We start from the raw sequence: 14992 nt of genomic DNA, 5'->3' as shown, positions 1-14992 counted from the left end.
CCTGGCTCCTGATTTAAGCTCAGATCATGATCTCAAAGGTTCGTGGGTTTGAGCTCCACATAGGGCTCCGTGCTGGCAAAGCCCTCCCTCTCTCTCTCTGTCCCTCCCCTGCTCACTCTCTCTGTCTCTCAAAATAAATGAATAAACACTAAAAAAATAAAATGTATAATTATTAATACATACTATAGAATACTTTGATGACCTCAACCAAATATATCTGAGGTAGTGTTTAGCTTGTGGACTTTTTGTGACCTTGGGATAAAGAGTATTTAAAATGCTTCCTAGGTGGAAAATGTCAGACGGGAGAAATAACAGTTATGTCATCTTTCACGTACTGTGATGCCTACTCTCCTTGTGGGCAATGGCAACCTTAAACCACCAGAACATTTAACGATCCATTGAGGGCCTCCCTGGCTCTTGGCCTTGGTTGGTCCTTTGCATCACCTTTCTGGTCGTGTTTTGCCCGCTACCTGGGTCTATAACATTTGTCCTCAGCACAGGATCACCTCACAAGGGGATCTTACTGAACCAGGAGAACCGTGTCGTCCAGGAAAAACTCCCTTAGTTTTCCATACCCTGAATCTTTTTTTTTTTTTTTTTTTTTTTGGTAAGGTGACTAAGACAGTTTTTGACACGCGAGAGTACGCAAGAGACTATAGCAATACAACGGATGAGTCCTGAACAAACGAGGTCTTTTCCCAAACCTGGATTCCTTTTCCAGTTTAATCAACAAAATTGAGAGGGCAAAGTTGTACAGTCAGCATTGTTGAATCATTAGCACCAGGTTGAATGCAAATTGCCTCTAATTATGTGTGGAGCTGAATTAATTAATTATATATGGAGAAGAAGCTCTGAACAGCTGGGCAGAAACTTTGAAGCTTTCGGATCGCTTTTGTGTTCCGCTTCCTGAATAATATCATAATTTGGCTGATACTCTTGCCTCCTGACTCAGATTGCCCCTTAAACTTCATTGCCTAAAAGCCCCACGTGATCAACTATGTTGATGCTTCTGGGTTCAGGCCGACACTGGGTTTTGAGGTCATCAACTGGTAAACTCAGGTTTGAACATATGTCTTCTGTTAGCAGGAAAATTCTGCAGCCATGAAATATTGTCTAAATAAGCACATATGTGCTTTTAGAGAATGTCACTCATGTGTTCATCTTGGGCAAACATACATACTGTAACCAGTCTTAACCCTTCCATTCCTGTTTTCACGCAGGTGTCCAGAAAGAGGTTCTATTTAATATTCGCTGTCTTTAAGACCCCCCCCTCTGAACTTCGAATGAATTACTTTTCTTCGAGCTGTATTTCCAAGTTCAATATTTGATAATACTACAAGTGAAATAGTTTTGCACAACGCCAGAAATCTACATTACTTGTCGTAAAGTGGTGATCTGTTACACTGCTTGACATTTAGTTAAAGATACAAAAAAAAAAAAAAAAAAAGTGAGGTAGAAAGGGAGAGAAGGAGAGGAGAAAAAGTATGGCTCACACAGGGAGGCTTTGTGTCTGATCTGAGGAACTGTCCAACCCCGCTGAGGTCTCTTATCTTAATGACTTTGCTTAAGAAGTTGTCTTGTCAGAGCTCTTGAAAAGCTTTTGCCTTACATGAATAATTTACCAACAGAGGTGATTTGGGTCTGATGAGATTAAAAATAAATCTCAGTGGTAAGGAGCAAGTTTGAAGGAGTTGAATGTAAGAATAGAAAAGTTTCATAGGATCCTGGGAGAAGTGCCCAAAAGGTCATTACATGTATTATTCTGGTTTTAAGAAGGGCTCTCCTAAAGATTTCTCTTTAGAGGAATAGCCCAGTGAAAAAGATCCAAACTCAAGGAAGGAAATCTACTACTGTTCCCATAGTGATTTAGTCTGTTACCTTCCCCACCCCCCCACCCCCGCCCCATCCATTAGGGAAATGAGATGTATATTTTCACAATTCCGATTTGAAGACCGCTCTTGGTAGAGTTAGGGAGTATACCGACATCGTTCGAGTACATTCTAAAACTGTATTGACCACTGGGCTGTCCTCTTTGGATACAGTGCATCATGTTCACTGGGCAATGCTCTCGCTTTAGGGGCCTATCCTTCTACTCAGAAAATACGTCTCAGAACTTACAGGAAATGTAGAAGCCCTGTCAGCCCTTCTCGGAGACTCCTCATTTTGAAACTCAGCTTACACTCACTTGAAAACTGAATATATGTCTCATCAGGGACCACTTACCAGGAAGGACACAAAAACTGGAAATCTACTATGTGGCGGGTATTTAGAAAGCGCAGCACTTAAAAAATACTAGCCTAGAGGGAGAAGGGAGAACACTTAGCAGTCAAGAAACCACACACGATGCAGTGGGCACGGTTACTGCGAGAACCTCCTCACCATCCTGTGTTTGTAGGTGTGGGAGTAGGTAGACGAGAAATCCAGGCCAACCGGGGGATTTTCCTGGGCCTGAATGCTTTAAGAGCTATGTCCTAAAGGCCTCAGCCATACTTATCTTAATGTGGGACATCTCGAGGCAGGTAGGATCACTTTAAGTAAACAATGGGCAAGGAAAGGTTTCTGTTGGCTTTTTTGAGGTTTCAACGCAAATCTCGAATCTTGTCCAAAATAAACATTGCATCGAAGGCATGAAGCTCTAGGATTAGCCTCTGACTGGAGATCTCAGAGGCTTAAGAGCAAGTTGCAAATGTGTCAAATGAAAATGTTGCAGGGCTCAGAGAAGAAGAGTCAACCCGGAGAAGGTAGAGAAAGAAACTGCGGACCCGCAGCAGAGCCCTGGCTCTTCAGCTGGAGGTGCAGGAAATCTCTTGGTGGTGCTTCCCATCAGGAGTTTCCTGTGTGCAAGGTAGGCAACAGGAACAAACCTATCCCAGTGCACAGCAGGAGACCTGGGCCGGAGCGCAGGCAAGAACAAAATGGGACAGGAGGTTCTGTGAAGAGCTAGAGAGTCAAAGGTCCACCTTGTCCACCACAGCAAACCACGTGTGCCAAGAGCGTGCGGCAGGCACATGCAGCCTCCCACAAGGCGCATGCTCCAGAGTGCGGCCTCAATAGGCTACCGGACCTGGCTGAGAGCTTCCAGGGTTCAAGATCTCTGGGTTTCAGTGTTTGTTCCCAAACGTCCAGGCCCTTTGGGCTAAATGTGGACTGCAGGTCTGGAGTCTGCTAGAACCTGGAAAGTCGGAGTTGAGTAGTGATGCGATTCTCTTCATATCTGTTGGAACTTATCGTAATTCAGAGTCCACTGGAAATCCAATAAACGTTTATTTGATGATGTTTATCAAACGCTTTTATAGATACTGTGGGAAGAGGGCAAGATACCATTTGTACCGACAGGGACTGGAATAGACAGCCTGCAGTTTTTATTGGCATATGAAAGTGAATTCTTTTTTTTTTTTTTTTTTTTTTGGCTTATGTCCTTTGGAAGTTTTCTTTATTATTTTTTATTACTTCCAACCCTACTGATCAGCAAATCATCCCAATGAGGGTTGTCAGATTTAGTAAATAAAAATACAGGGCCAGTTACATTTCAATTTCATATAAACAATGAACGTTTTTTAGTACAAATGTGTTCCAAATGTTGCATGTCTCAAATGTATACACGTCTTACTGCATTAGGAAATATGCCTTTAAAATAAATATCTATATATGTGGGTTGCCAGATTTAGCAAATAAAAATATAGGATCCCCAGTTAAACTTGAATTTTATAGAAATAACAAATAACTTTTAGTTATTAGACATTGTTACACTAAAACTTATTGGTTATTTGAAATTCAAATTTAATGGAGTGCCCTGTACTTAATATGGCAACCTAAATCCCAATGCCATGAGTGCATTCTTTCGTCTTGTTCGTTTTTTTGAATCCCCTACGAAGTGTTAGGTACATGGTATTATGGATTTAATGTCTATGTAACCCCCACCCCCAATTTGTATAGTAAAGCCCTAACACCCAGTGTGACGGTATTTGGAGACGGAGCTTTTGAGAGATGATGAGGGGTAGGTGAAATCATGAGAATGAGACCCCGCTATGGGATTAATACTCTTGTAAAAAGAGACACCAGAGAGCTTGTGCACATGCTGTCTCTCATTGCCTCCCTCTATTCCTCCCTCAACGCACCACAAAGGAAATGTCACACGAGCACACAAGATGTTGGCCACCTGTAAGCCAAGAGAAGAGCCCTACAAGATAGAAACTAGTCATGCTGGCGCCCAGATCTTGGACTTCTAGCTTCCAGAACTATGAGAATAATGAGAATATAAGCTTCTGTCACCTAAGCCCCACAGTCTGTGGCAACACGAGCCAATGAAAATAGACGGCACGGTTTAGACGTGGTGAAAGGGTTCAAAATGAGTTAGGTGTGGATTGTGCCCTCAAGGACCTCTCTCCAGAGAAGATGGAAGAATGCACAGTGGTGCTTGGTCTCTTCTGCTGCGTTGCCCAAATCTCTCCTGCATCTGCTCCTTTGTGTTTCAGCCACGAGTTCCACTCCCGGATGGACCCCACATGAGTATAAATGCCCATGTCATATTGAACAGTGTCATACCCACGCATGATACTCTTCTTCCCAGGTATCCCATGGTCCCATCCATCCTTACCACCGCCAACTGAGATAATTTTTAAAATGTTGGCCTTATCAAAATGCTCCTGCGGGTAAAACCCGTTAGTGTTTATTTGTTTCCTCTAAAACAAAGTGCAATCTCCACGGCGTCACAGGATTTGGTTGATGACTTCTGCCGGCTTGCTACCTACTCCTCTTTCTGTATGAATCCTACACTCAGGCAGTACCACCTGTTATGGATTGAATTAATGGAGTCCTAACCCAACATCTGAAAATGTGACCCTATCTGAAAACAGATTCTTTACAAATAAAATTAGGTCTGTTAGAATTGGTCTTCCAGATTCTCCTGTAAAAGATGCTACTGATGCTCCTATAAAAAGGGGAAATTTGGACATAGAGATGGACATGCATAGGAGGAAGGTGATGTAGAGAGACACAGGGAGAATATCATGGGAAGATGTCCATTTGTGGTGAATCATCTAAAAGTGAAGGGATGGTAGGGGTTCCTGAGTGGCTCGGTCGGTTGAGGGTTCAACTCTTGATTTTGTCTCTGGTCGTGATCCCAGGGTCATGGGATCGAGCCCTGTGTTGGACCCCACAGTGAGCATGGAGCCTGCTTAAGATTCTCTCTTTCTCTGTGTGTGTGTGTGTGTGTGTGTGTGTGTGTGTGTGTCCTGTCCCTGCTTGTGCATGCTCTCTCTCTCTCTCTTTAAAAAAATAGATAAAAAAAAAAAAATAAAAGTGAAGAAATGGCAAAGCTTGCCACAAACCACCAACAGATAGGAAGAGGCTGGGGAGTGGTTTCTCTACAGGTCTCGGAGGGAGCATGGCCTTCCTTGCTGACATCTTGGTTTTGGACTTGCAGCCTTCCGTATTGCACGGCAATAAATTTCAGTTGCTTTAAGTTACCCAGTTTGTCGTACTTTATTCCAGCTGCCTTAGGAAATTAATGCACCACCTGACTTGTTTTTTTCTTCAATGTGTCATGCCACCTCATGTCCTCTGGTCTTGCTCATGCTGTCACCTTGATCTGCAATGTCTCGCCCCCGACCTCTCCCTGTTGACTTCATGGCCTAGCAAAGACCGTGAGGGACACTTTCCCTGAGTGTGTGCCCTCCAGGCAGAATAAATTGGCCTTTCAGCTGCACTCACGTAGAAATTTGTTCACACCTCTACTCTCACGCTATTATATGCTATTGTTTCCAGTCATTTAACACCTAATGAACATCACAAATATTTGTTGGCCATGCGAAGCATGTAACACAGTGTAGGTATTTGTACACTGCCATTTAACTTTCCCATAAACTCTGTGCAAAGCACGTTTTATTAGTACTTCTGTTTACAGACGGGGAGGCGTAATGTTAAAGAGTTGAGTACACTGTGCAAGATCTTGTATCTCTAACAAAGCCAGAATTCAAGTTCAGGCCATCTGATTCCATTGTCAACCACTCTGGCACAGAGTCTTCCCTATATGTGTCTTTCTCTCCCTTTTCAGAAATTGGACACTGTGCTTTCAACTGTTTAGCTTAACGTCCCACCTATAGTGGCACTCAGCACAGTGTGAAATTTCAGGATATTCCACTGCATTCAGTTGCAATAATTATGATACAGGTAGTGTGTCTTAGGTGAAAAGGATAGCACGAACTGCAAAGGAGAGAGATCATATTTACTAGGGAATTGGCAAATATTTTAGTATGTCATTGCCATTCATCATGTAATCATTCTTTGTGTTTTGAAGGACACTATTGAGATGTCACCAAGACAAAGTATCTCTTCAACATTTGCCATACTTTTCTCAAACTTTTCCTTGGTTCTTGCTTCATTCCATATAACTTTTCCAGTTATCTGACCACTGACCTGAATTGGGATAAACATGGAAAAATTGGTTTTTGTATGTGAGATATAAAAATGGAATCTTCCTAGAATTTCAGAAGTATTTCCCACTAACTCACTTTTTTTTTTTTAATTTTTTTTTCAATGTTTATTTATTTTTTGGGACAGAGAGAGACAGAGCATGAACAGGGGAGGGGCAGAGAGAGAGGGAGACACAGAACCGGAAACAGGCTCCAGGCTCTGAGCCATCAGCCCAGAGCCTGACGTGGGGCTCGAACTCACGGACCGCAAGATCGTGACCTGGCTGAAGTCGGACGCTTAACCGACTGCGCCACCCAGGCACCCCATCCCACTAACTCACTTTTTATTGAAAGTTCATTACGTGCCAGGTAGTATTCTAGAAGTAGTGGTTAAGAATATGGTTGATGTAATAAACAAGCAAGATTATATCACCTTCCTATAAGGGAGTGAGATTTACAAATATTTATTTGGATCTAGTCAAGACAATAAGGATGCTCATTTTTTCTTATGCCTTCACAAGACATGTCATTTTGTTGCTAAAATTCCTGGTTGTCTCATGGAAAAGAAGGATGTTCTCAATGAAGTATTTCCCAAGAGTTGAATGTTAACAAGTGTTACCAGAAAAAGTTATTCAATAGAGGAAATAAAAAGAAAATCAGCCACTTTTATCTGTTCGTTGTAACTGCAGGATTTCTCTGTGCTGACAGCATAGAGCCCAATGCGGGGCTCAAACTCACGAACTGTGAGATCATGACTTGAGCTAAGTTGAACACTTACCCAACTGATCTATCCAGGTGCTCCAGAGTGGTAATTTGTTTAATGTTTCAAGTTTTTATTTAATTTCTGTCATTTACATACAATACTCAGTGATCCTCACGATAACTACCACCCATTTAATCAAAAACCTCCCAACAAACAAAACTCCAGGGCCAGATGGCTTCCCAGGGGAATTCTACCAAACATTCAAAGAACAGTTAATACCTATTTTTCTCAAACTATTCCAAAAAATAGAAATGGAAGAAAAACTTCCAAACTTATTCCACAATGCCAGCATCACCTTGCCTCCAAAGCCAGAAAAAGACCCCGCTAAAAAGGAGAATTACAGGCCAGTATTCCTTATGAACATGGAAGCAAAAATTCTCAACAGGATACTAGTAAATCAAATCCAATAGTACATTAAAAGAATTATTCACCATGACCGAGTGGGACTTATTCCTGGACTGCGAGAGTGGTTCACTACAAATCAATGTAACCAAAGAGGTAAAAGATCTGTACGCTGAAAACTATAGAACACTTAATGCAAGAAATTGAAGAGGACACAAGTCAATGGAAAAACATTCCATGCCCATAGATTGGAAGAACACACATTGTTAAAATGTCTATCCTACCCAATCAATGTACACATTTAATGCAACCCTTATCAGAATACCACCAGAATTTTTCACAGAGCTAGAACAATCCTAAAATGTGTATGGAAGCACAAAAAACCCCAAATAGCCAAAGCCATTCTGAAAAAGCAAAGCAAAGCTGGAGACATCACCATTCTGGACTTCAAGTTATATTACAAAGCTATAGTCATCAAGATAGTATGGTCCTGGCACAAAAACAGACACATAGATCAATAGAACAGAATGGAAAACCCAGAAAGGGGCCTGCAACTCCATGGTCAACTTATCTTTGACAAAGCAGGAAAGAGTATCCAATGGAAAAAACAGTCTCTTCAACTGGACCACAACATGCAGAAGAATGAAACTGGGCCATTTTCTTACACGACGCACAAAAATAAATTCTAAACGGATGAAAGATCTTAACGTGAGACAGGAAACCCTCAAAATCCTCAAGGAGAACACGGCTAGTAACCTCTTTGACCTCAACCGGAGAAACTTCTTACTAGACACATCTCCGGAGGCACAGGAAACAAAAGCAAAAGTGAATGATTGGGACTTCATTGAGATACAAAGGTTCTGCACAGCTAAGGAAAAAATCAACAAACCTAAAAGGCAATCTACAGATTTTGGAGAAGATATTTGCAAATGACCTATCTCTTAGTAGTCACTTTAAATCCCCAGAACAAGAAATTGAGGCATTTTGCATATTTATTTCTCTCCTTTACCTTCTCAATGAGGCAATCCAAGAAAAGCATTTTATGAACTTTTGGTTTATGATTCATTTGCTAGAGATGAGAAGAAAGCTTTGGTTTTTTTTTTTTTTTTTTGCCATTATTTTAAAATTAGCAAATGTTTTGAGTACTATTCGTCTTGGAATAACCTTCTTTGAGTTACCAAGTTTATCAATAATTTAAGACTTACCCAAGATACCATGTTACTCATAAATTCGGGGTCAGACAGACACGTTCCAGTGTTTCTTTTCCTCAGTGAGAAAATTACAACTGAGCCCTGAACTTTTTGTCTGCCACTGCATTTTCTTCTTGAATTTAGATCAGGAAGCATATTTATCCATCATATCCTTAGATATGGATTAATGAGTAAGTGAAGTAAACAAATAGCGTACTTTTTGCATCTTGGAAATTTAGGCAGGCCTTTGTGTAACTTTTTGTATATTGCTAATGTACCAGTAAAAGTGACTGGATTCAGCCTTACTAAGGGAAATCACCAAAGCTGAAGAGCTGAGGAAGGAATGGTGAAAGTCAAGAGCTGCATGTTCATTGAGGCATGTGAAAAGATGCGAAAAAATGAAGTATTAGGTAAATGGTAAGATTATCCGTTCACCTTACCAGTCCATAAAATGCAGTCTGTGCTGGTAAAATTGCAAGAATTTCAAATTGGGAACTGTTACTATTTCTAAAAGTGACTCTGGAATATTCTGGAAGCGGAGTGACTTGCGTGCCTGGAATTTTTTTTTTTTAATATGTCTCTATTTATTTTTAAGAGAGAGGGGGGGGGGGAGGAGGGAGGAAGCGAGAGCATAAGCAGAGCAGGGGCAGAGAAAGAGAGAAGGAAACATAGAATCTGAAGCAGACTCCAGGCTCTATGCTGTCAGCACAGAGCCCAACTCGGGCTTTGAACCCATGGAGTATGAGATCATGACCTGAGCTGAAGTTGGACGCTTAACCAACTGGGCCACCCAGGTGCCCCATGGAATCTTTATTGTTCATCCACGTTGGTACATTTTGTTGGGATTTCGACAATGAAAAACCTGAAGTTTGGGAAAAGAGAGAAAAAAGCAAGGGCAAGGCTACCTTTTGTGTATTTTGTTGAGAAACGTCTGTCTATACAAGGATAAAATGGTGATTGATCTGCTAAACTGTACATAATTGAACTCACACACCCTTCCTCTCTCTTTTCCTCTGTTTCTCCTCTTCCCCTCTCTCTTCCATCGAGTTCATGGCAGGCAATTGCTGTTTAGAAATGTTGAAAAAATGTTTGCTGTGGGAAACTAAGCTTTGGGGAAGGACAGTACATTAGACAGCAGTTTGTCATGAGAATTAATAGACGTTCTCCTGCCGTTGTAAAAGCTCCGAATAAAGGGTTAAGAGCCTTTAGGAACTGATCGAGCAATGTCATATCTGAAACTAATTATACCTGAATGTCCTAAAACTGGTCTTTAAAAAAATCAATTTTCAGAAGAAATTGCTAAGGGAAATGATCAGATGGTTATAAAATACCCACTGTGGTCGCTTTATATGTACATTACTTTATGTACTCCTCACGATAACACTGTAAGGTAGATATTATCTCCATTCTATTGATACAGGTGTTAAAACTCAGAGAAATTATGCAACTTGATCAGCTTTATACAAGATATGGAAGACCAGATTTGAACTTGGATCTTTTAGCAGACACTTAATGTTTTTGACGCACTCTCCCCCTCCTCTTGACTTTGATATCACCGGAGTCAGATTTGTATGTGATCAAGACGTGGGAAGAGAGACTCAGACTGGGGAGAAGATCTGTGTTTTATGTCTCTGGGTAGATCATCGTCAATCAGTTGGCTCGTGGAAATGTCAGACTAGTTTTATGTCAATTGAGCTTAGAATGAGCAGAAGGGTACAATCACACAGAATATCAGAGTCTCCCCCAGGATAGTTGAATTAATGCTTCATTCCTTGCGTCCCCCACCCCCTCCGCCACCATCCCCAGTATAGACTTGCATCCTCTCTGCTATGAATAACCTGGAGACTGGGTATAAGAACAGTTTTGTTTCTATTTTCAACCCCTCTTGCCTTCCTTCTCTCCTTCTGTCTCTCCCTTGTTCTTTCATTCTTTCTTTCCCTCCTTTCTTCTTTCCCTTATTCCTTCCTTCCTTCCTTCCTTCCTTCCTTCCTTCCTTCCTTCCCTCTCTACTTGCTCCCTTTTGTAGAATTTTCTGGATGCCTCATCAGTATCCATTCTCTACTTTCAACTTCTAGATATTACCCTATCGGTTGTTAAGTTGGGGGTGACGCCACCTCCTGATCCAGACATGGATCTTGATTAGCTTAAGCTGGTCGTTATAATCTTATCCCCCGTTTCCCGACCAATAGTTCATAAACAGAAGGCAATCACCTAAGCCTAGGTGGGCTTTTCACACCCCCTGGGTGGTGACATTGTGCAAATAGAATGTCTGACACTGTGGAAGCTATTTTACGACCAAGAAGAAAGCCAACTCAAAGATAAAACTACTGTAGAAGAAGCCAGAGCCAAGAGAATCTCAGAAAAACAGAGGTAGAACTGATGAAACCCTTTGAAGTTCTTAACGTTTGGATTTTTCATTTATGTGGTCCAATAAATTAATATGTAAGCCAATGTAATGTGGCTTTTCAGTTGCTTGCTATGGAAAGTATTCTCCAGGGTACATCCTTCCTCCTTTCAGTAAGAATATATTGAATACCTACTATATTTCAAAAATCTATATGTATCAACGAATACAAAGAAGCAAAATCTCTCATTGCAAGAAGCTATACCTTTATTTTTTTGGTCTACAAATTCCATTTATTTATCCCACTTCCACACCTCTTTTTAGCTGGACATTTTGTTCTGTTGTGGGTCCCATTGTGGCTGTGGGTGCTGAGATCATCAGGTTACCCTGACCTTCTGGGTTAGACCCCATATATTTGAGAAGAATGGCACCCCATTTGGATCAAAAGATGTCTAGGACCAAATCCAAGGCCACTCTTAAGGCCTCCTTTGATTCACTGATCCCTAGGAGAGCCAAAGCATTTTATCTTGTCAGAGTAAAGAGATTTGGTGTGGATCATCCTTCTTCTCTTCATACTGTCTCTTTGCATCCGGTGAGGCCCAGCTGTCACAGTGGAAAGTAGGGGAGAGATGGAATAAAAGATGAAACTTGCTGTGGGAAAGTACTAAAGCCAGAGGCCAAGTTCATCCATTGGTGATAGTGGTCGTAGACCCAGGAAAGCCGAGTGCATGTCATTCTACTGAGCACAATGTTGTCACGGTGACAGTAGGAGCTAGGAGAGTAAGAATTAGATCGAATACCCTGTATCCAGGATTGATCATCCCTTCCTTAATTCAAGGAATTCACCGGACCCCTAATAGCACAGCCTGGGAACCCAACCATACATAGGACCCTCATTGTGTGTAGCTCACATCTCAGGAGAGGGAATAGATAAACAAGTAGATATAAATGCAGAGGGAGAGATAATACACTAGAAGGAAGGGGAAGCTATGCTTCTACCCAAGGATCAGGAAAGGTTTGGCCTGGGATGCAGTGCATAGACTGAGGGCCGAAAAAGTGGTATTACCCATGGTCCTGGAAGGACTGGGACCTATTCTGATCCCGATTCCTGGTCCAATATGTGTATTCCTTCGTTTGTTTATTTAGTTAGTTAATTAGTTAGTTTATATTATTTATTTATCAGCGCAGAGCCCAACGTGGGGCTCATACTCACAAACTGTGAGATCATGACCTGAGCTGAAAACAAGAGTTGGACGCCTCACCATTTGAGCCACCCAGGTGCCCCTGACATATGTCTCAAAAGACAAATCATGCCTCCCTGTTGTGAAGAGCCCACGTGAATTGATATGAAAGAAGTATCCAGAAGAGTGGGGTTGGACGTGAAGAATAACTCTGAGAAAAGGGAAGGCTGTATATGTCAAGACCAACAAATACCAGGAAAGAGGTCCTCACTGAGAAGCTTGATGAAGCAGGAAACTGAGTTAAACCTGAAAGGAAGTGCCTCTATGGAGAAGTCAGGTGCTCAGTTGTCCTCCAAAATTAATCCATACAAGAAAACGGCCATGGGGCCAGGCATCAGATTGCAAGGTTGAGAGCGGACAAAATGCTGTAAACTGATGTCATGTTAGAGAATTGCTCTAAAGACCTGCTATCAAATTCTTTGGGTTGCCATCTTTTCTGTATATTTAGTGGTTTGGGACTTGTGGGTGAACAGTCTATAAAGACACATACTCCCCTGATCCTTTGTAGTAATTCCTGAAGGGAAAAAGGGAGCTTTTAGTGATCGTTCAACAAATTTGTATTGAGGGCCTATTTTGTGGTAGGTACTCTATTAGGTCATTTGTTTCTTAATCATTCCCAAGTTGTTTAGTGATACACCTTCTCTGTCATAAAGAAATAGGACCGCTAATAAAGATAAGTAAAATATAAGATTGCATAAGTTTAAACCGGTCTTTCCTGCTCCTGTTTTTAACTCTATCCAATTCTCTTCTTTATATTGGACGGACTCTGTAGCCTCTGTATCCTTTTGATTATGACAATATAGGCCAATCGGTTTGTAACTCCACTCTGTAAATTCCAACTCCTATCAGCAAGTTTAATTCTCTAGTCTCCACCTTAAATATCTCCTGGACAGTTGGGATGCCAAGGCAGAAGGAGTCAGAATGAGGAAGACAAGAGGGAAAATAGGTCTGGTACATCCATCCCTCGTCCCTTCTCTCTCATTTCTGCTCCTCTTTCCTCCTCCGGCAAGGCAAAGATGGCCTTCTGTTACTGGTCTGTTACAACATCCGTGGCCAGAGGTGCCCCTGGCTTGCAGATCTCTCATTTTACCTAGTCCCGGGTGCTCTTGGTGGCCTCTGCTGAAATTGTGGTCTGGAGTATGTGAATACAGTTGCCTTAGGGCTGTGCTCAGATTCAGCCACCCCAGTCACCAAAGGCACCTCAGAGAGGCGTGGCTAAGCTTCTGTGGCCTACTGACTCAACTCCCTTTTGCCCTCCTCCATCCCTTGGCTGGAGCCACAAGGACCACTGAGATCTTCTTCTCTGCGTGGCGAAGGCGCTTTATGGCACCCTGTCTTGAAAAGAACGTCAGGGTTTCCATTGATATCGGTGACTGAGTCAAAGAAGAATTTGTTGCTTTTATTTCTTAAGAGAAGGGGGCACGCCATTCCTTGCCAGGCCTAATGGGTCTTGACCGGGAGGCACAAGCCCAAGTGAAGGGAAAACCTGGGAAAGAAGCTTCCCTGGTGTTTCTGTGGGAAAGAAAAGGCAGAATAGGGCTGGCATTGTCAGCCTTGGGTAGATTCTTAGGCATCTGGTCCTTGGCCTTGGGTCGACTGAGAGCAGGAGACAGACTGGCTTGGCGTGTGAGTTAGAGAGATGAGGTGGTTTGGCACTTGGGGCTTGGAACTGGGTGGTTTACACGGGAAAGCTGTGCTCCCAGCCCTAGCCCTCGCCCTTTGCTCTCTTTTAAGAATCGGCTCGCTCTCAGAGGGGTAGTCTTTCCCTGGCCAGCAAGATTTTTAAGATGTGAAAACATCACACAGTACAGAAAATTGAAAAAAAAAAAAAAATGACACGATTAATAGCCATTCACCCTGTGGCCCCTTTATACCCGTCCAGCCAGTCCTTCCAAGTCTCTAGACCAGAAAAGGCACAGTCTCTACGTCTAGGTACATTTCCTATGCTTCAGAAGACCGTCAGATTGTTTTTCGAACTCCTTCCCATCATTCCCCTCTTAGAAAGCAGCCCCGAGGAGAGCGGATAGCTTGTGGGTTCTGTGCTCCAGGTAAAGTCCACCCAGGGAGACAGAGGCTTCCAGAGACTATCTCCCCTGTTTGAAATCACCCTCATTATTTTTGCAAGATTGAGCAGTACATTTCACCTCTCACCCCTCACGAGGAACAAAAGGAAAATCGTCGCCTAATGCTACAGACTGAATTGTGTCCCCTTCCCCATATTCCTATGTTGAGGCCTCAACCCCTAATGTGACTGTATTTGGCAATAGGACCTATAAGCAGGCGAATGAGGTTAAGTGAGGTCTTAACCCTGATATGATAGGGTTAGTGTCCTTGTAAGAAGAGACTCCTTCCCTCCTTACCCAATGCCCACAGAGAAATGCCATGTGAGGAGTCAACAAGATGGCAGCCACCTACAGGCCAAGAGAAAAGGCCTCAAAACGAGACGACCTTGTTGGCACCTTAATCTTGGACTTCCCAGCTCAGCACTAGGAATTTCAACAAGAAATTTGTGTTGTCGAAGTCACCCGGTCTGTGGTATTTTGCTCCGGTGGCTCGAGACCCATACAGCTGGGACCATCTAATGCCCACGGGTTGGTAGTGACTATTTTAAATCCTGCTTCTCCATTCTCTCTTCTCCTTTGTTTACACGGACTCGGGTGGTGACAGCCACGGTGGTGTAGTTGTATCAGTGCCAGAGC

The sequence above is a fragment of the Felis catus genome, chromosome A1 (genome assembly GCF_018350175.1).
Source record: "Felis catus isolate Fca126 chromosome A1, F.catus_Fca126_mat1.0, whole genome shotgun sequence".
In the NCBI taxonomy this organism is placed as follows: domain Eukaryota; kingdom Metazoa; phylum Chordata; class Mammalia; order Carnivora; family Felidae; genus Felis; species Felis catus.
The sequence above is the reverse complement of the archived record's forward strand: the minus strand, read 5'-3'. Positions refer to the sequence as shown.